This window comes from Symphalangus syndactylus, chromosome 19 (genome assembly GCF_028878055.3).
Source record: "Symphalangus syndactylus isolate Jambi chromosome 19, NHGRI_mSymSyn1-v2.1_pri, whole genome shotgun sequence".
Lineage (NCBI taxonomy): Eukaryota > Metazoa > Chordata > Mammalia > Primates > Hylobatidae > Symphalangus > Symphalangus syndactylus.
The window spans coordinates 84,227,748-84,249,105 of NC_072434.2; the positions used below are offsets into that span (position 1 = coordinate 84,227,748).

At 41.7% G+C, this 21,358-nt stretch overlaps 1 protein-coding gene across 4 annotated transcripts in view; it reads left to right on the top strand.

The window, feature by feature from the left end:
* Nucleotides 1-21,358, top strand: part of CHRM3 (cholinergic receptor muscarinic 3) — a 530,923-nt gene that overhangs the window by 423,597 nt on the left and 85,968 nt on the right. For 3 of the 4 annotated variants that reach the window (XM_063614021.1, XM_055233475.1, XM_055233474.2), the window contains one exon: nucleotides 18,102-18,228. The exons of the other annotated variant lie outside the window; for it this stretch is intronic. The gene's annotated coding sequence lies outside the window, so the exon portion shown is untranslated. The remainder of the gene's footprint in view (nucleotides 1-18,101; nucleotides 18,229-21,358) is intronic. 4 annotated transcript variants of the gene reach the window in all.

A 21,358-nucleotide genomic window follows, 5' to 3' on the forward strand; every position in this document is an offset into this window, starting at 1 on the left:
TTTTTTTTTTTTGAGACAGAGTCTTGCTCCGTCGCCCAGGCTGGAGTGCAGTGACGCAATCTCGGCTCACTGCAAGCTCTGCCTCCCGGGTTCACGCCATTCTCCTGCCTCAGCCTCCTGAGTAGCTGGGACTACAGGTGCCTGCCACCACACCCAGCTAGTTTTTTGTATTTTTAGTAGAGACGGGGTTTCACCATGTTAGCTAGGATGGTCTCGATCTCCTGACCACGTGATCCAACCGCCTCAGCTTCCCAAAGTGCTGGGATTACAGGCGTGAGCCACCGCGCCCAGCCTCTGAAGTCCATTTTTAATCCAAAGGCCTTAGAAGGTCAACTTCTGAACCCCTAAGATTCCAGCAGTGAACCCAGTGTCTGTTCGCCCACTTCCACATTTTCTCTTTCCGTCTTCCCTCACTGTGTCCCCTTCCTAGGAATAAGTCCGAGGTCCACTTACTTTTTTTATTGTTTCTTGTTTGTTTGTTTTCTTGAGATGGGGTCTTGCTCTGTGGCCCAGGCTGGAGTGCAGTGACATGATCACAGCTCACTGCAGCCTCAACTTCCCAGACTCAAGTGATCCTCCCACCTCAGCCACCCAAGTAGCGGGGACTACAGATGCACGTCAGGCCACCTGACTAATTTTTATTTTTTTTTTGTACAGACAGGGTCTCCCTATGTTGCCCAGGCTGGTCTCGAAGGCCTGGACTCAAGCTATCCGCTTGCCTCAGCCTCCCAAAGTGCCAGGATTACAGGCGTGAGCCACCGTGCCTGGCCTACTGTAGTTGTTTTCCAATTTGCTTCACCAAAGGCTCCTTTTGCCCTTTGCACTGAGATGTTTGGGCCTTATGAGAAGATAAGGAAGCCACACTCTTCTGCACCTGGGCTGGTAGAGGGATTCAGTAAAGGTGAAGGTAGCAGGTAGTGTCTGCTCAACTAAGGAGGAGGTGTTATAGCTATTGCGGATTTTTATCTTCAGACTGGTAAGATTCCCCATCTGCCTTGAGATTCATTGCGCTCAAAGGAGGCCGCGTGTGGAATGCAGCCACCGTTATTGTAGTGTTGATCCGCGTATGCCAAGCCACAAGCTTGGGGGACAGAAGCTGATCTGTGTGTTGCAGCTGCCAGCATATAATGACTCTTCTTCCACGCATCCTTTTGCATTCCCTAGGGCCGTGATGAAATGCCAGCTGTGAGGTAATCCTCACCAAAAAGGGATCCTTGCTGCTTCGGATTCCCCAGGAGATTCAAGGAATGCTGGGGGACTTGAGGGCATGCTTTGTCTTCCCACTGAAGCTCCGTTGTAAAAAGAGCCACAGACATAAGGGGGCTGAAGTCACACAGCCTGTAGTTTCCCCAGGGCGGAGGGGACCACACTGCTTGTCTTCTCAGGGATGAGGATAGCCAGGCCAGCAAGGGGAGTGTTCCTTCCTGCTGTGAGATCAAAGAAAATGCTTCTCAAGATCACTGAGGGGAACAAGCCTGGAGGACTGGGAAGGGGGAGGATTTCCAAATCATGTGGTTGGGATTCTAGAATTTCAACCCATGTCACTTATCTCAAATGTTATTTCCCTGAGATTTACTGGAAGTTGCATTTTCCAGCAGCCACCATTGGGCGGGGTGACAAATGTTAAATTCAGAGTAATTATAATTATTATCCACATGTCCTTGGCCAAGGCCAAAGGCACCTTGATCACTTGTTAGTGAGAGCTAACCAATGAGGTTGAACTATTTAGTTGTGATTAAACACTGCTACCTGTTTATCAACCCTTTGAGGCCAAGAGCAGTAGTTGCCCTCATTTGACCATTCACACCCTGTGTTGTGCCCTGGTAACATTTCTGAAAATGGCCATCCGTAAGAGTAAAGTTCATTGCCAAGTACCTATCCCTGTGTGTACAGGTTCTAACTGAGCTACGGCTTCCAAAGAAATCCTTGGAATCGCTGTAAGTTTTGTCTGTAAAAGCACAGAACCACCTTCATATCTTGCCTATTCATAGTCAAATTAAACATATATGTGTGAATTAAAAGTGTCCTTCCTTTTAAAGTGTTTTTCAATTCGAACAGTTTATGAATTTGAACTGTTTTGTTTTGTTGCTAGAAGCCGTCCTGACTCAAAATCCCAATAGCATTTCAAGGTATCCCAGAGAACACGCTGTGACCGGAGAGCAGACCCACACAATGAGGTTCATGCCTTTTGTGTTTCCTAGGTAGTCTGCGATTAGATTTATTTTAGCTCTTATGATGTGGCAGCACAATTGGCGCCAGAAAGCGTGCTGACATGCTAACCGCAAGACCCATTCTCTCCCATGCAGGCCATCCAAGACCGCTGTGAAAATTAGCTTCCTAGCCAGCCACTTTGATCTTGTCACTCCTGCACCGAAGGCTCCTCGCTGTGCCCTAAAGCCCTTCACATCAGCCTCAGCTGTTGCAGCCCAGCCCTTCCCTCACCACAGATTCTCCCCTGATCTGCTGTCAGCCTCCTCTGCTCCAGCCTAACAAAGCTATTCACAGACTCCTTTGACAGCATCTGACACTTTTGATACTTTGCTTTTCCTAGTACGATTCACCAGAATAGAAGGAGGTAAAGCATTCTTATAAAGCAAAGTCTCTCTCTTGCATGTGCTAGTTTCATTGGCTGCCTAACCTTTAGAAATTAGAAAAAGATACACCGGAATGGGACCTGCATATTGACTCATGCTTTGCATATTTTATGTGGCTATCAGGCCACCTAATGGTAAAAGTTTCTCCAGGGGAAATTTCTAGGAGGAGAAGGAGCTGTTCCATTATTACTTTAAGCAGCACAGTTTGAGGATGTTTTAAAGCCTTTAAAAAAATAGACAATGTATAGCAGCAGAAGATACCTGATTATGAGGACGCAACCAAACTAATGGATAGATTTTGCAAGTAAGCAACATGGAAAAAGGCAGAAGGCATAAGTCAGTTTTTAATTCATATCTATTTATGAGTTTATTCATCTGTTTAATAAAAAAGTCTATGAAGAGGATGATATGTGCTAGGTTTTTTGGTTTTTGAGACAAGATCTCCGTTTGTCACCCAGGCTGGAGTGCAGTTGCACCATCTCAGCTTGTTACACCCTCCTCCTCCCAGGCTCAAGTGATTCTTCCACCTCAGCCTCCCAAGTAGCTGGGACCGCAGCTGTGTGCCACCATGCCCAGCTAATTTTTGTATTTTTTGTAGAGATGGGGTTTTGCCATGTTGCCCAGGCTTGTCTCATACTCCTAGGCTCAAGCGATCCTCTGGCCTTGGCCTCCCAAAGTAATGGGATTACAGGCATGAATCCCTGTGGCTGGCCAATTTGATCATTTTTATATGGGATTTAGTGTGTGCTGAGTACGGTACCTAACAACATTTGAGCAGTGGTGGCATTAGGTAAATGCCTTTAGGTAAGAAAGAGAACCCTATCCACTGAGTAGAACAACTCAAGGTGTTACGTAAAATGAGAGATAAGCAAAGGAGATTAGAGGGTTTTTGCATAAGTAAATACAAAGTTGGATGGTTTAATTTTCAAAGATTTTATTTAAAGTGATTTTGTATAAAGGCCTGTGTAAGGCTGACTTACACTAATTGTGTTTTTCTACAGTGGCAAAACAATAATTTATTTTCAAACATATGCTTCTAATGAGCAAACCATCCATTTATCATGCAAAATTAAACAGTGATCTAGCCACCATAGGCTGGGTGCCTACCTGTGCCAGCCCTGTGCCAAGCACATTACTCAATTTCCAATCCAATGACCTGAAAGTACAAAGTATTTTAATCTACAGATGAGGCACAAGGCTCAGAGGGGTTAAATGTCCAAGGTCACATAGGTGGGAAATAGCAAAGTCAGAGTCTGCTCTCCAATGCCTCTCCCTCCAAAATGTACACCCTTTTCATCACTGCACCATTTCCTGAAGGGTCTCTTGCAGAAAGCTGGTTCCATGAAACTTCCTTTAAAAAATACATTTCGTGGCCAGGCACAGTGGCTCATGCCTGTAATCCCAGCACTTTGGGAGGCCAAGGCAGGCAGATCACAAGATCAGGAGTTTGAGACCAGCCTGGCCAATATGGTGAAACCTCATCTCTACTAAAAATACAAAAATTAGCTGGACGTGGTGGCGGGTGCCTGTAATCCCAGCTACTTGGGAGGCTGAGGCAGAAGAATCGCTTGAACCCGAGAGGCAGAGGTTGCAGTGAGCCGAGATTGTGCCACTGCATTCCAGCCTGGGCAACAGAGTGAGACTCCATCTCAAAAAAATAAATAAACTTAGTGAAAGGTACTTACTGTATTCTCTCTTCAGAAATTCATAGATACAAGTCAGTATATTAATGGTTCTAAGAAATAAAACTTAGAGAAAAAAATAATTTGGACTAACTAAGTCCATAAGTCATTAGACTAATGACTAAGTGGCATTTCTAACACTTCTTTGACCAAAAACACTTGTTTCTTTATACTATTAATTTTTGCAAACATTCATCTTTCTCAGCTGCCTCAGCAAATATGTATCTTCTACTCCCCTAGTCTTGTCCAAAATAGAGAGGAAGACTTCAGGAAGTCCCAAGAAAGTGAAGTAACAGCAACCATCAAACTCACAGTTGTAGACTGCCTTCCTATTGATGAAGCCCTTTCCTTTTATTTGCACACAGATGTCACAATAATCCTGTGAAAGTCATTATTCGCTTTAAGGAAAAATAAATAAATAAATAAACTAATGCAGAAACAGTCTCAGAAGGCCAATTTAGGAATTTTTGGCTATTTAAGTCTAAATTTAAATGAGGGATTATAATCATTTTAGGTGTCCCTGGACGAGGAAGTCAAATTGTTAATTTTAAAGTGAGAAGTTTAGTGTGGGTACTCCCTCTCTTTGTTTCTCTCTCTCAGTATTTTAAATTCATGCGCATTACCTAGGTCTTGCTCGTGGAAGATGTTTGATTTTTAAGAAGGGCACTGCAGAGTGTGTTTGGTGCATTTCTCAGCAAATCCAGCCTCCTCTCCTTACAGTGTTGGCAGCTTTTACTCTTAGTCACACGTAAGAGAAATGGTCATGAGTCACATCAAAGCTGCCTGGGACTGGAGATGAATGTAACGTGCATTTCAGAGATGTCCAGAGCTCCCTCTGCCTCCCAGCCCTCACCACGGGAGGAAATGCACCTGTTTTCTTTCCTCTGTGGTAACTCATGCGTACCTGCCTGCACCTTTATCATTCAAGATGCCAATGAGATTGCCTTTAATGCTGATTAAGTCTTCCCTGAGTTGAGACAAGTGATTAGTGACTATGCACTAGTGAGAAAGGTGGTCCACACACAGAAGTCCTATAAATGATATCTTGTGTTTCAGCCCAGCAAGTGGCTGCTGAGGGTGACTCACGGTCAAGTCAGTGATTTTTCCTGTTACTCTGCCGTTTGCTTTTCTTTTCTATTTTTTTATGTATTTGTTTTCTTGTTTGAGACACAGTCTCTCTCTGTCGCCCAGACTAGAGGGCAGTGATGCAATCTCGGCTCACTGGAACCTCTTGCCTCCCTTCAAGCGATTCTCCTGCCCAGCCACGTAGCTGGGATTACAGGCACACGCCACCAAGCCTGGCTAATTTTTATATTTTTAGTAGAGACGGGGTTTCATCGTGTTGGCCAGGCTGGTCTCGAACTCCTGACTGCAAGTGATTCACCTGCCTCAGCCTCCCAAAATTCTGGGATTACAGGCCTGAGCCACCATGCCCGGCCTGCTGTTTGCTTTTCCTTTTCTTTTCTCTGGCAAAGTAGCCATTGATGTTTTTTGATGCAGTTTAGCACTGTGTCATGTTATTGGATGGTAGAGACAAAGTAAATTTTAAGACTGAAGCCAGTTGAGAGGGATTTATCAGTAAAATTGAAAGTAGCCATGCTGATTTATCTATGCCTTCCTCTGTACTGTCAGGACACATCAAAATGTACCCATTCTCATGACTCACCCACTAGAGGAAATGTGTGACTTTAATCCGGGCATTTAAACTCTCATCCTTTTGTCTTGTGGAGTTTTTCTCTTGCATTTTTAATCAAGTTTTGGTATTTGTAAAATTAAAAGGCTTGTCTAAAACTTTTAAAGTCCCCTCCTGCCTTTTTCTCTGATTTCATAAGCAATGTATAAACCCCTATTTTCATTTGAATGACATTATGCTTGTTTTGGGAATTAAGTAATTTAAACCAAGCATATAGTACAGTGGTTCTGAAAGCTTACATCTTGCAAAAAAATAATTTGAAAATTTGAAAACAATAAGCTTATAGACCAAAGCATAAAGAAAATGCCAGCACATTTACCACAGGGTAGGTCTAAGTCAGCCTACAGGTAACCAAGTCAAATGCAAAACAAAATGATATCTGAACATCGAGCAGAGGTAAATTGACTTTGGGAAGAGGATGAAGGTGTTCTCATATTGGGACCTGTATTTGAACTTGGAGCACATGGTGCCTGGGTCTGAGGCTACATCTTAGGTCCAGGTTTTATGCATCTTTAAGTTGCACTCTTAATTAACTCTTCTCCAGATGAATGATGTGCAGTGACAGCACTTCAGCAAAATCAATGTGGTGCTTTTGTCTCAATAACAAATTAGATAGTATTGCTGGGTCAGTGTAGTTCATCAGATATCAATACATTTCAGTCTGGTTTGTCTTTTTCTTTTTTTTCTTTTGCTAAAACTTTCTCATTCTTGGGGGGGGCGGGGAAGAACAGACTTCTATGCCAGCTTATTGCCCTCACACCCTCCTCCCAATTGTCACATATCCTGAGGATTCACCCACCCACCAGTTTGCTGCCATCTAGGTGGCCTAGTAGCTGGCAGAGCTTCTGAGCTGCAGGGAAGCATCCAGAATACAGAGAAGGCGGTGCTTTGTGATTGATGGCTGCTGCTGCCCCTCCCATGAGGCTGATTCAGGCCAAGGGAATGTGTTCGCCTTTCTTCAAAGACATGGTCTTTCCTAATACAGTCTTGCTTCACTACTCCACCGGTGTTGCTCCTTTTTTTGTTCCTTTTTTTAAATCTACGTAATCCTGTTTTGCTGAGAAGCTTTATTAATAACTTCTGAGCATTCCCTCACTAATCCCCACAGAGCATCTATATGTAAGATCTATATCGCATGACACTGTTTAAAGCAAAGCAAACTGAGGCACAGGCAGACGAGGGAATCAATCCCAGACCTCCAGATAACAAGCTCAGAATGTTGCTCCCCAGGCCTGCTTGCCCTTCTCCTGGTCCAGGAAGTACCAAGCAAGGTGGATTTCTTCAGGAAGCCACTGGGCAGCATAATCTAGTAGACTGCCTGGGCTCAAAGCCTGCCTAAGCCCTATTCTGCCTGTGTGACTGCAGAAATAATATCCAGCCTGTCTGTGCCTCAGTCTTTGTTTTGTTTTGTTTGTTGTTTGTTTTTTGTTTTTTTTGAGACGGAGTCTCATTCTGTTGCCAGGCTGGACTGCAGTGGCACGATCTCAGCTCACTGCAAACTCCACCTCCCGGGGTCAAGCAATTCTCCTGCCTCAGCCTCCTGAGAAGCTGGGATTACATGTGCCCACCATCACGCCCAGCTAATTTTTTGTATTTTTAGTAGAGACGGGGTTTCACCATGTTGACCAGGCTGGTGTCCAACTCCTGACCTCCCCTACCTCGGCCTCCCAAAGTGCTGGGATTACAGGCGTGAGCCACCACGCCCGGCTGCCTCAGTCTTTATCAATAAACTAGGGATGATATTAGCACATATGAGGCACTGTGTGCTGATGGTATGCCAAAAGCTTTGCATAATATTTGGACACAGACATTGCCTCCTAAGGGTTTACTATGCCTGTCTTCTCTCCACGGAGACAGGAATATCCACCTCTTATACCATTGCCCTGTGGGGAAAGCAAGACCAGACCCTGAAGGCTCTGAAGCTGTCCTGGAGTTCTGGAGACTAAGAGAGTAATTTTGAAGCTCCCTGTGAAACCATGAAGATCTGTTTAAATCCAGGCTAGCTCTTCCTTCCATCTATGTAACCTTGAGTCATTTACAAAACTATCTTTCTCTTTTTTTTTTTTTTTTTTTTTGAGACGGAGTCTCGCTCTGTCACCCAGGCTGGAGTGCAGTGGCGCGATCTCAGCTCACTGCAAGCTCCGCCTCCCAGGTTCACGCCATTCTCCTGCCTCAGCCTCTCCGAGTAGCTGGGACTACAGGCTATCTTTCTCTTCTTACTTTTCCTTTCTCAACTGGTATTTCATGGTCAGTTTGATGTGAGTCATATTCCCTAATTGTGTCACCCCCAGAACTGCCCAAATCTTTAAGACAGAACCCAGTACCACTGAGATCACCACGGGCCAGAGCTCCCCTGAATCTCTGGGACCTCCCGCAATATCTCAAAGGCATGAGGAAGCTTCCCATGAGCTACTGGAGGCACTGTCTTTGGCTTCCTCTGCCTTTAGCCTCCACCCCCACCCACCTGTTCTCATCTAGTTCATCCACGCAAAATGCACAAGGACACACATGCAAGACCCCAATCTCCTCCCTCAAAAACTCACAGTGCTCTCTCTACACACACACACACACACACTTGCACAGATCTCTAAGCTCAGACTTTTAGTAAGAAATCTTCCTTGGCACACTCAGGGAACTGTGATTCCATCCCATTAAGGAGCTACAGTATTACTGTCCACCCCCCTCTCACCCTCTCAGCCCACCCCGTGTTCAGATGTCAGGAGCCACTTAGTAGCCACACAACTTTAGAGAAGTGACTTTTCTTTCCTGAGCCTGTTTCTACATCTATGAAATGGTGATAATAAAGCCTGCCTTACTCACAGGCTTTGAGAATTAGATGAGCTAATAGTATGCCTGGTATTTAGCACATTTTCTTAATCTATTTGGGCTGTCACAACAAAACACCACAGCCTGGGTGGCTTAAACAATGGACATTTCTATCTCACAGTTCTGGAAGCTGGAAATCTGACATCAAGGTGCAGGCAGAGTTGATATCTGGTGAGGGCTCTCTTCCTGGATTGTAGATGGCTGCCTTATCACTGGTTCTTCACATGAGTTTTCCTCTCTGTACCCACAAAAAGAGAACTCTGATTTACCTTCCTTCTTTTACAAAAAACACCCATCCTACTGGATTAGGACCCCAACCTTAGGACTTCATTTAACCTTAATTATCTCCCTAAAGACCCTGTCTCCAAATTTGGCCACATGGGGGATTAGGTCTTCAAACTATGAATTTTAAAAAACACAATTCAGTCCATAATATACATCATAGGGGCGCAGTGACATTTTCCCTCACCCTTTCTGAGCTTCCCCCACTCCCTGGAAGCTCCTTGGTGTCCAGTCTTTAAAGCACATGGATGCATCTGCCTCATCTTGGAGTCCTGCTCTCAGTGCAGCCCATGGACTAAGAGCACCGTAGCCCTGCTTCTCACACAGGGCCAGCCTCTCAGGACTGGAGTTTGTGCTCCAGAGAGCATGGCCTGTGCTATTGATGTCTACTGCCCTGTGTCCAAAGACAAAATTATGACAAGCTTAATTTCAAGATCTAATTGGCTTTTATTTGCAATTCTAGAATTAGGCAACACCTCATGCTATGAAATAGAATGATGTTCTGCTGAGCTGAGCAGACGGAGTTGGCTTTATGGGCAGGAAAGGGCTGAAGAAGGCAGAAACAGGGAACACAAAGAAGATTGGTCATTTCAGAGTTACCCTCCTAACAGGGTTAAAGCTAAGTGGACTTCCTTATGATGCACGCTCAGGTAAACTGAGCCCCTTCCGATTGGTTGCTGTGAAGCTCCTGTTGTTTGGAAGAGTGACCCATTTCCAAGTTCAGTTTGATTATGTGATACTGAACACAAGTGGCTCCACTCTGGTTTGGCCTGGTCTGCAGGGGCCTGTGCAGGAGCTCAGTCTAAAACAATGGCTTCCCATAAACTTTAACATGAGCCAGTTATCCTCTCAACTTTCTGCCACTCAGCTGGGCAACTACCTGACTGGAGTCCCTGGCCAAGCAGATAGATTTGTGCTCCTTATAAGCTCTACCTTGTTGCACCCCTAACCTGCTCTCCTTCCAGTCGATGTCACCCCAAATAAATGAGGCTAGTGGGCACAGAGCCCATATAACAGATGGATCTCTTAGGTCCCCCTGCAGGAGATCTCTGGTCAGGCAGGTGGAAATTCATTCATGCACATGAAGGGCTTGGATCAACACATTACACATTCCGAAGTTTCCACTATTTCTTCTGATCAGGTATCATTTTGGGTCCTCTTGCTCCTTCAGAGGAAGAAAAGTATGAGTCCACGGTCGCTTCTAGCTCAGCCTGTATCTGACCTCAATTTTCTATTGCTGCCTATCTGTGCTAAGCAAAATAGTTCATTGAGCTACATACATATTTAAGCAATCAGGGAAATTTGATCAAAAAGTTCAATAAGTATATAAAAGCCTGTAGGAAAGATTAATGGAAAGATGGGGTAATAACATGATGGCTGTGAGAAATATTTTCTGTGTTGAAATGTTCATTGAAGAAGCTCATATGGTAAAAATATCAGTAAGGCACAATCACCATGAGCTTAGACATACGCAGACCTGCTAAATCAAAATGAGATCGTTTTGTGAATGTGTTATTTGTAGTGAGGCTTGAAGCACAGAGCAGACGAGAGGTGTCTAAGAGCTTTTCTTCCTGCCAGTCATCTTCTGGTTTTCATGGAAGAAGAGGCGATGTGATTGCTATGGAATTCCATACTTCCCTCCCCACAGCATTGCCCCACTCATGGCTTTATTCCCTGACCATGATTTCCACACACAGCCTGTCCAACCGGATGCCTGGAGACTATTGGCCGAACCTGTGCTCACTGGGCAGTGAGAAGGTGGGTGAGGTCACACCCTGTGTTTACCACGTCGGTGAGAGCTCCAGGGTAATTCACACAATGTGTTTCTGAACCCTCAAGCCCAAAACAACTGTAGACCACTTCCTCTTTACCCTCAGAAGGTTTGCTGAAAAATCAGCTCACAATAAGGCACATTAATGGGAAAAAAGTCTGTATACATTTATTCCTACTGTGCACACAAGGAGAATCACAGAACAATTACCCAGTATCCCAGTGGGGCACAGATGCTTATACATACTACTTCTTAGGGAAAGGGAGGTAGGAAGTGTGGGTGACTCTAGGCGGATAGTAAATGATTTTTAGGGGAATTTAATGGGATTGGGGAACGTACAGTGGTCTGGGGCAAAGTCTGTTGGGGCCACAGAGCAGATGATGGTTTGTGACAAAAAGTCTATCCAGATATGTTGACAGACTTTCGTCTTCCCTCCTGCAATATCTGTTCAGTTGATGAAAACTTGGAAAAAAGGACCAGAGGTTATTGTTTTCTTCTATGATAGGTCTGGAATTTAGGCAAATAAGGGAAGTTCAGAGAAGAATCTCATCCTATGCTTTGGGAGAGATGTTGATGGGGAGAGAAAGGTGATTAGAGAGACTTTGAGGCTTTTCTTTCAGTACAGCATGTACAAAGTGCCATATTTTGGGGTATTGGTTTGTGCGCCCCAGCAACAGGAAGATGGCATGTTGGTCTTCAAGACAACAAAACAGGTGACCAAAAGTTGTGCCCTTGCTGTTCTGCATTCCAGAAAAAACTATGCATTTCTTGAAATAATTTTATTAGTACTATCCAGAGAGGAGCCATTATATGAATGTATCAGATTACCACATATACCCCCCAAATTGCACATCTATTACGTATCAATGAAAAATAAATTTTAAAAAATGTTAGTATTTAAATTTATATATTGTTCACTAGGGGCTCACACAATATGGGCATTGAGTGAGATTTCTTTTTTTTCTCTCCTTGCCTATCTTTCTCTTACACTGACAAATAGAGGGCAAACTAGGAAAGGTATAATCTTGCATGATTTATGTGGGTTTATTATCCTCTTGTGATGTGCCATCCACAGCAAAAAGAACTACATATTCTGACTTCGTGGGTTCAGTGGCCATCCCAAAGCTAGAAGCAATTATTTGTGGCACGGTTGTTTTTTAAAATTCAAAAGGCCTATTAACTCTATGGTGTTTCCAACATCCAGGATAAAGCTGACCAACACTTTCGATGAAGCTATTGAGTCTCTAATGAGCCATATACACATTGATATCTGTTTTATCTGACATAAAAATGGCATTTGTAATCTGTGCCTCAGTTAACATACTTCAGCATATGGGGTAGATGTGGCTGTGTCCTACAAGGCAGGGCAAAACCACCTTGCTTTCTTTACTTTGACATCTATGCTGGTCTTTAAGTGACTCTCTAGTCACACATCCACTATCAGGATATTCCCAGAAATTCTCTGATGCACATTCTGATTGTCCCCTCTTTCCAGTGGGACATACACCACTCATTGCTGGCTGGGAAATAGGAACCAAGTGGCAGGAGCCCCAGGGGCACCAGTCTCCCAGGCACTAGAATGAGAAATGAACCCTCACCATGCACATCAACACACAATCCCTTTTGGGATAGAAAGTGGTCACATTTGAAACTACTTTCTTGAAGTTTAAATTTAGCTGGACCAGAATTTCTAAATTCCAGAATCAGAATACAGTTTTCTAAAACTGTGCTTGGAACACTTGGAAAGTGATATGGTTTGGCTGTGTCCCCACCCAAATCTCATCTTGAATTGTAATCCCCATAATCCCCACATGTCAAGGGCAGGACCAGGTGGAGGTAATTGGATCATGGGGTCAGTTTCCTCCATGCCATCCTCGTGCTAGTGAGTGAGTCTCACAAGACCTGATAGTTTAATAACTGTCTGGCATTTCCCCTGCCTGCACTCACTATGTCCCGCCACCCTGTGAGGAAGGTGCCTGCTTCTCCTTTGCCTCCCACCATGATTGTAAGTTTCCTGAGGCCTCCCCAGCCATGTGGAACTGTGAGTCAATTAAACCTCTTTCCTTTATAAATTACCCAGTCTCAGGTATTTCTTTATAGCAGTGTGAGAACAGACTAATACAGAAGCTAATAGATGAGCGTTAACAGAAATATTTCTGCATAGAAATCTAATTCACTAAATTATATCTTTCAAAAAGTATGGCCCCACAACCAACACAATTAAATAGTAATTAGCAACTCTTGCCCTTTTGTAACCAACAAATGGTACCCACAACTTGGTTCTGATGCTGAGATTCCTGGAGTGTCTTATAACTTGGGTTGTGTTTCTAAAACAAGGATGGAGAAATAACTTAAAGATAGCTAAATCGAGTACTCCAAATTGCAAGAGAGCTTTTCTACTTTCTAGGGATGGTGTTATTTGTTTAACCAGAACATCCAAAGGTGGATGTGCAGTAATTATAATGATTTATCTAGCATGAAATGTGAGCATATTAAAGAATCCTTATTCTACATAAACCGAATCAATACTACTTCAAATAACTTTTACAACTTGAAAAATTACGGACACCGATTTAAAAATGTAGACTGAGACCCAGATCTCAATCCAGGAAGGTAAGTTTCTGGTTATATTTAAATAAATTATCATAACCCCAGTAAGCACAGAGATTCCTTTTATTTAACCCCATGTTGACCCTAACATGCAAAGCAAAGAATATAATTAATAAAAGTTAAATTTGTGTTACGGACACTGACATCATTGCTGAATGAGACATGGAAAGGGGATTTTCATTAAGTTGTGCCTTTGTGGAGCTTAGGCAATTTGCAACGTTTGCATCATTACCCAAGTAATGTAGGTACTTAGAGTGACAGTATTACAGGAGGAAACATAAAAGATATGCCTTGAGACCCAAATCCAGCAGTTGTAATTTCCCCATGGTTACAAAGTAGCAAAGAAATAGACTGAAACCCTGGTCTTCAAAGAAAGAAAGAAAGACGTTAATATCAGAAATAATTGTTTGCTAGGTACCCAGGAGTTCAAAGCTGAAAGTTTACAAACCAATGGTAGACAGTTTATCACAGATTTATGCTGAAGTGAGCAATTTATCCTCCCACATAACCTAATAAGCTCTAACATTTGTGCAGCATTTTATAAATTTTAAATTACTATTTCCTACACCATCTTATCTGATCATCAAGAAAGCTCAATGAAAGGCAGATAAGGTAATATCCCTCAGGAAACTAGGCTCAGAGTCAATGACATAATCATACTCAACTAGGAATGTTAAAACCAATAGCCTCATAGAATCATAGAGAAGAGACCTCCAGGTACCATCTAGTGAAGCCTGGTGCCTTGAGCAGGATAGTATCTAATGTGCCCAAGACAGTTGACAAGCCAATTATGATCAACTCCCCCAGCCTTGGTCCAAGGAGGCCACCTGTGAGATGCCTGGGACCCAGCCCGGCTTATGCTGGTTTTCTATGCATTTTGTTCTTTCAGCATTGGGACCATAATGCCTTCATCCCTGATCCCCGCCCTCTCAGCCTCAAGTCAGTATCGTGAGAAGGATATATTACCGTCGATTCTCTAAAATATTTTTAATTTAATCACTTATTAATGCACTGAAGTCATCCTTCAGAAGTAATTATAAGCATAGGCTAAGGATTAAATAAATTATCTTTCTGATCAGGAAGTGGTTTATGTGAGATTTTTCCAATAGAAAAGGCCAAAAAAGCGAACAACTCAATAGAACAGAAGACCCTTTTGTTGTGTCTTTTTTAAGTAAAATGACAAACTTGGGGAAAAAATAGTTTTCCAAAAGGAATTAGCAAGAAAACTGGCAAGCAGATAGAATGTCAGATGATGCTAAAAGAGTGACAAATGCAGTCAAGGAAACTATAACTGTGTAACTGTGGGCGGAATTAGATCAGACGCTGACCTTTCACAAACACCTAAAGAAAACAGCTCTCGAATAATAACTGTCGAAAGGAGCCTGCGAGGTTCCCCGTGTGCCTGTGGCTGTGACTCGGGAGCATGTGCGTGACCATCTGCTACCGGGCACAGAATGCCAGGCTGCTGGCGGTGCCCTCTGTCTCGTTGGCGAGGCCACATTTCACTCCAGCTCCTCGTGCCATCGTATCACACATCTTTGTTCTCTACTCTAAAATATAACCACTTGTTTTATATCTTGAATGTAGTATAGAGAAGCTTTGCAATTTTATCACCAAAGATGCCATGGTGTGAGCCACTGCAGAGAACAACCGTCAGCAAATACATGGATCCTCTTCCATTTAGGACCAAAGATTACACAAGGTGGACTCGGTGCCTTCAATCGAGGTGTTTCAATGTGCAGATGTAGACTTCTTCCCTTGCTTAATGTATAAGACCATCCAGTCCCAATGTTCGATACTTGTGCAATGCCAATAGAATTTCATTTATTGCTGGCGTATAATCACAAAGTTAGGTGAAAATGATAAAAACCTCTTATCTACAGATAAGCAAAAGATAATTAATGAATATATTGATTCTTTCTCCCTGTAAGGGGGAAAAGCAGTCTAAAACAATTCACATATCTATAAATTAGGATCATGTTTGTGTTCCTGTGTCCTTAGAATTATGATTATCTTAACAAGAAAATACTGATCAAAAGTGAGCTTTGTAAAACAGAATTAGCTATTAAGAACACATCTAGGGTAGAGTGGAAAACAATTAACATCTATTTAAATACTCATCAGTTATAAAAAGTTATAGTAACATGGGACAAACCAACACAGGTATTGACAATAGTTATAAACAAAATCCTAACCAAGGAGATCTAGTGGCTTTGCCTGAAAGATTCTGCCTCCTTAAAGTATTTCAGATCAAATACCTTTGTTATTTCTTTCAGCTATTCCAATAAGGCCTGATTCCTTCAAATAAAACCTGCAACTTCAGCCTTCTCAACTTTAGCCCATCTTCATCAGTGGCAATCATCCTTGGCAGTTCATGCATTCATTCATGTATTTAACATACATTTACTGAGCACCTGCCAGTGCACGTGCTGTGATCAGCACTGGGTTACAGTGGTGGGCAAAGCAATTTCTTCAGGCCTGTCCTTATGGGACATACAGTCCAGTGGATGCCTTTTTAATTCTGAGAAATTCACAGTTGCTTCATTGTAGTGATTGCTCTGTGAAAACTTTAAAATAATGGTCATTAATATTTTATATCAATTCACTAGCATTCTCCTCATCTATTCAGGCCAGTACTATCTATTGTAGCCTAAAGAACATCCCATGCCTGCTCCACCCTCTACATCATTTATTTCTCAACTTTTCTGATTATTATATGCACAATACACATATGCCAAGTGCCCTCCCTCTCTCTTTGCCTTCAAATCTTATCTCTTGCTACCTTGAAAGTGCTGCTCAACCATTCCATCTTCTATAAAGTTCTTACTTGACTTCGGTGATTCCCACAGTACACTCAGCACTTACATATGGCTGTAAGTTCTCATGGTGTACGTATGTTATTGTCATTCTGTGACTTTGAGCTTTAGAATTACTCATGATGTGAACAGATATTTGTATACCTATGTTCATAGCAGCATTATTCACAATAGCCAAAAGACAGAAGCAACCTAGGTGTCCTTGATGGATGAATAGACAAATAAAATGTAATATACACATACAATGGAATATCATTCAGTCTTAAAAAGGAAGGAAATTCTTTTTTTTTTTTTTTATTTGGAGACAGGGTCTTGCCCTTTTTCCCAGGGTGGAGTGCAGTGGTGCGATCATAGCTCACTGCAGCCTTGAACTCCTGGGCTCAAGTGATCCTCTTGCTTCAGCCTCCCAAAGTGCTGGGATTACAGGTGTGAAACACTGTGCCTGTCCAGGAAGGAAATTCTGATATGTGCAACAACATAGATGAACCTTGAGGACATTATGCTAAGTGAAATAAGCCAGTCACAAAATAACAAATACTATATGATACCATTTACGTGAGGAATATAGAGTAGTAGAATCTGTGGACTCCCAACAATAGAATGCTGGTTTCTGGGAACTGGGAAGAGGGAAAATGAGGAGTTATTGTTTAATGGATAAAGAGTTTCAGTTTTGCAAGATGAAAAACATTCTAGGGAAGGATATATATCATTGTGAATATTCTTAATGCCACTGAATTTTACACCTAATGGTTAACATGGTAAATTTTATGTTACATGTATTTTACTACAATTTTTTAAAAATCTTTTTTAAAATCACATATGCTCATCCCCACCACCCTCGCTCCCCATTGGGTTGTAAGGAATTTAAGAGATGCTGCATTTTGCTGTCTTGTAGTTCCTGTTGCCATTTGTTCTGTAAACACAGGAAACATCACATGAGTAAATATGCTCAATAGGCATACTTGACTATGACTGCAAAGTGACTACCTAAGAGAGAGAGAGAGAAAAGAGAATGTTCTTCAGCATCAGTGCATCTCTGCTTTCAGTATTATGTGGCAGCCATGTTCTGGATGAAACCAAGGTCAATGTAGCCTAGATTTTCAGGAGAGGACTGTGGCAAAGAAGCAAATACGCAAAAAAATTACCTTAATCTACAGGAATGAAGAAATGAAAAGTATCGGGAAAAGTAACCAATAGAAAAGCTACAGGGTTAATATGGGAGGAGGGCACTTTGTTAAACAGATTTTTGATAAAGGGTAGAAGCAAACACGATCCTGAATGAGAAAAACCTATGAGCAATGTACAAAATATGGATAAAATAAGATGGAAGAAAATGCCTCAATCTGTTGAGGGAAAATGCAAGAAAAGATCATTTCTACAATAGAGGAAAAGACATGAACCAATGAAAATAATAATATTTCTTTCCAGGCCAACACTAAACATAAGTTGCAGAGCTGGCCTGTGGTGGAACTCACAAGTCTTATTGGCAATATATGTGAGGAGACAAAAAGCAACATATGGAGAAATACAAAAATATACTCCCTAGAGATACTGCCTCTTCAGATGTCAAGAAAAACCTGGATGAAATGAAGCAAGAGTGGCACGCTGCAAAGTTACAAATTCAAGGCCACCCACAGAACCAAACATTAACACTTAGGTAACTTGCTACTGAAATAGTCCCTTTCTTTTATGACTTCAGTTGAAGACTCTAGGGAGGGAAAACAGAAACGTTGGATCATTCTATGATGCTTAATGACTCCACCATTAAAAACAGGAATCCAAAGTGGGAGAAGGAACTGACTCCTTGCCTGGTTTCTGTCTTCCCAGGTGGAGCTGGTCTCTTGGGCAGCCTGACATCTGGTCCACTCCTCTGTCCTATGCCGGGATCATCATGACCGTAGAGATTATGTCACTGTTTTGCATCCTTGTTACATAACTCAGTTCCTGGTAGATTGTAAGTACACAGAAGGTGTTTTTTAAATTAAAAAATGGGTGACTGAACAGAAGAATGGACAAATTGCCTTTTTGTATTCTGGCCACTGTTGATTAGTTGTGTGACCTCAATTAGGATATTTTAACTCTTTGTGTCTTCGTTTCCTCATTTATATGTTGAAGGTAATGATAGTTCCTACCTACTGCACAGGCTTCTTGAAGATTAAATGACATAGGATGGGTAAAAGGTTTAGACTAGTACCTAGAAATAGCATGTTTCACTAAAAATTACCTATTACTCATATTATTTTTGCTAAGTGATTGTATAAACCTAATAAACATCATATATTTTACTATGCACAGATAATTTAAAAATCTTATAAATACAAATTTAACCCGCAAAAAAAAAATTCAACGTAGTTGCCACCTAACAATAAAACCTTACCTGTTCATTAACTCATTCGAGGCAGTAAGTCACATTGAACTGCAAATATTTTTACAGTGTCTAAGTATGAAATACTAGAATACGTTTAATGTATTTTTAATTAAAAAATCTTTATAAAGTGCAGCATGTAATTCTTTACATTCTTTTTTCTAACACCTAGGAGATAATTTAACTTTGTGTTTCAGATTTCTGTTCTTATCATAAATTATTTATTCCTCATTCAACACATATTTATTAAACACCTACTACGTTCTAGACACAAGGGAGGCAATGGTGAAGTAAACACAGCTACTGCTCCCTTTGAGGTTATGTTGCTGTTAGGAAAAACAAATACACGCACACAAATACACAAATACACACATGGTGACACACAGAGATACACATATATACACACACAGATATTCACACATAGATACAGACACATACATATATACATAGACACACATAGTTACACACACATAGATATACATACACATAGATACATTCATAAATACACACATAGACACATGCACATAAATATACACGTGTGTATACATACATACAGATATATACACACATATATATACACCTATGTATGTGCACACACATAGATACACACACAGGTGTATACATACACACACTTATACACACACACTATACACACACAATGTTGTGGGACCATAACTGGCATGAAGAAAAATTATTACAAAGGGTAGAGCATGAATAAGGTGGCTTATATAGTGTATTTAGGGAAGGACAGTCTGATATAATAACATTTAAGCAAAGAACCGATTGAAGTGAGGGTGCTCTCTGGGAATGGATCAGGTCGATGAAGACAAACGAGGAGGTGCAAAAGCCTGAGGTGGGAGCACATTTGGAGCATTCCAGGAACAGCACAGATGCAGAACGGACAGAGAACAGTGGGCAAGGGGAGAGGGCTATGAGAGAAGATCGGGAAGGCAGCTGGGAGCTGCAATATCAATGCAGATTTTGCTGTAAGATAATGGAAGATATCAGAGGGATCCTGTGCTAAGGAATGATGTGACCTGAGTTATGTTATGGAAGTGTCACTCTGCCTGCTGTGTGGATAGCAGGTGGGAGGAGATCTAAAATGAACAAAGGAGACCACTTAAGAGACTTTCAGGAAATGGTCATGGCTTGGACTAAGATTCGGGACAAGTTTAAAGTAGAGCCAAAGGGACCTGCTGATGGATGGGATGCACTACGAGGGTTAGATCTGTGGCTATATGTGACCCGCTGCAGCAGGTGTGCAGACATTTGCTTTCTTGAAATGTCCTTGATGTTGCTTTTGTTGTTGCTGTTATTGTTTTTGCTTTGTTTTAATTTCTTTCCATCTCTGTGATTAAAGCAGAGTGAAGTTAATGAATCTCTGTGGCGAAGTGGATTGTTTAACTGTAGATATGAGTAGAACTGGCAGTTCTAAGTCTAATTCCAACAATGGGAATTTTGGCGGTTCTGAGCTTCGGTTTCCTCAATTATAAAGTAAGAAAAACCGCTAGCTTTGCAAGTCTGTGCCTCTTGTACCAAAAGCTATAGTATTGGTGTCAGTTTGGTCAAAGATTTTCCCAGTGGGTACAGCCCCCTGGGACTAGGAAGGAATTAGTTCAATTGACTGCAAGGACTGAATGATTTTTTTTTTTTTAAAGAAAAGAAATTTTAAATTTTTTACGTTGATTGGCTTGGTTTCCATTGAGATCAAGGATTATTCCAGCAACTTTAGAGTTATAAAACATTTGCTATTTGTTACTGTATTTTGCTTTCTATACTAAAAAAGCATGTATTTTCAGATAAATTTCAATATATCAATCTTTTGTGTTTCATCTTATAACAGTTTTACTAAAAATTGTTTGACTCATGTGGTCTTCAGGTTGGGGAAGGCTAGGACAGATGGCACAGCAGAGTGGTTAAAGCAGGGTCTCAGAAGCGGACTGCCTCGATGTGAAACCCAGCTCTGCCACTTACTGTGTGACCTTGGGAAAATTACTCACCCTTTCTGTGCTCAATTTCCCTATCTCTAAAATGAGATTAACAGTATTACTTCCCTCGGAGCCTCAGAATTGCTAGGATAATCAAATGAGTTAATGTCCAGTGAGCACTTTGAACATTGCCTGACACATAGAAACACCAAATAAGAGCCCTTATAATTACTATTTTTATCTCTACTCAAATACTGTACCTACCTCTATTTTTAAAGAATTTGAAAAATACTTGATATTTGAAATCTCTGCGATTATTTCAAGGAATTTAATAGCAAAATGATACCTGGGCCTTGGAACTGTCATTTAGGATGGATTGTTTGTGAAATATGCCTTTTTAAAACACCATGGATTGTCAAATCTGAAAGAACTCAGTTCATCCTGCCCTGCTCATTTAGTGGGCCTAAGTATTTGTGGAAATTCTTTCTGAGCTTATATTCATACATCTGTCAAATAAAGATTAAAATATGTACTTCTTGAGGTTGCTGTTAGAACTAAAAGAGATAATACATGCAAAATGCTAGAAAATATATTAATATTACATTCTTTACCTCTCCACCCTCAGTCAAAATATGTGTGACTTAAAGCGGTGTATGTGAAATTTAACATGATGCCTTCAGGATTCAGAAATGAAATGTCTGTGGAACACGCATAGATAAGAGTTGCTTACTGCTGGGCGCAGTGGCTCACGCCTGTAATCCCAGCACTTTGGGAGGCCGAGGCGGGCGGAT